Genomic DNA, 1,329 nt, shown 5'->3' on the forward strand with positions numbered 1-1,329 from the left:
CTCTGACGCTTAGCTACGGCAGCCCCGCGGCACTTGGTAGCACTTGTAGCCAATCCCGCACCTGAGTCGGTTGACTGTATCCTCTGCGAGGATCGAACACCCAGTGCTCGCGAACTTGCCCCCGGCGCAGCAGAACGCCCTTATCAAGCTCATGTCTTGACTTGGCCCAGAGGGTGTGGCTTACCTTGCATCTCAAGGTCCAGAGGCGGTGACCGCCAGACTGGAATCGTCCTCCCGTTATAAAAACGCGCTCTTGGAGCATGTCCAAGAAAAGATGAGCGCCACAACGGCGGCAGCGTCGGTGACGCGCGACGGGTCTGCTAGACCGAAACCGCTCTTGGTGAGCGTAAAAACATTCTAAGGGAAGAATGGAGAGAATCTCCTTCTCTGGACCCGTGAGGTCGAGATGACCATGGTATCCGCTCTGCTCCAGTTTGAGCAGCAGCGCGTCGCGCTGGCTATCTCCAAGCTTGGAGGTCGCGCTCGCGAGTGGGCACTAACGTGCGGTATGTCAATTGACATGGCGTTCCCCACTTGGGGTCAGCTGAAGCAGCAAATGTCGCGCGTGTTCGCGCCGCCTAATCAGGCGTACCGTATTCGGTCGAAGCCTTGCTACCCGGCAGGGTAAGAAGGAATTACTGGACTATGTCCTAGAGTTGAGAACTCTGATCGCCGGGATGACGGCGGACCCCCTTCCGGAACTGGTCACTGTGACCGTGTTCATGGAGGGGCTCCGCGTGAGCGCAGCTCGAACGAAAGTATTCCGTGTACACCCTACCTCTTTTGAGGAGGCGGTGAACGTGGCATTGAATGCCGAACACAACTTCAGGTCGGCTCGACCTGGTTGGAGCGCTGGTAGCGCGAGCTCTTCGAGCGGTCCGGAACCGATGGACCTCAGCTATGCTGAAGATGAAGAAGCGGAGCTTCTTGCTGCTGAGCAGCGTGCCGGCACCCGCCGATGCTTTACGTGCAAAAGCACCAAGCATCTGGGGGCGAGCTGCCCTCTGCGCTTCAAGCGCCAGGCTCCGGCGAGCCAACCCTCCGGGTCATCGCCGGGAAACGGCAACTCCCAGTAGGCGCGGGGCGGCCTACTGGGGAAGAACGGAGTTCTGTTGTACCTCAAGAAGGTAGAGGGCAACGGGGCTCAGCCCCGAAGAGAGCAGGGCGCTCTTATAAGAAGAGTGTGTGCAAGCCGGGCTTGCTGGTCGTTCAAGCGAACGTGAAGGACTTTGTGAAGCCGTGGAGAGTCTTGATTGACTCGGGAGCTATGCCCGTCGCTCCACCCTGGAAGGGAGTCAGCTGTATGCTGAGGCACTGGAAGTGCGAACG

The sequence above is a fragment of the Phytophthora parasitica genome (assembly GCF_000247585.1).
Source record: "Phytophthora parasitica INRA-310 unplaced genomic scaffold supercont2.9, whole genome shotgun sequence".
NCBI lineage: Eukaryota > Oomycota > Peronosporomycetes > Peronosporales > Peronosporaceae > Phytophthora > Phytophthora nicotianae.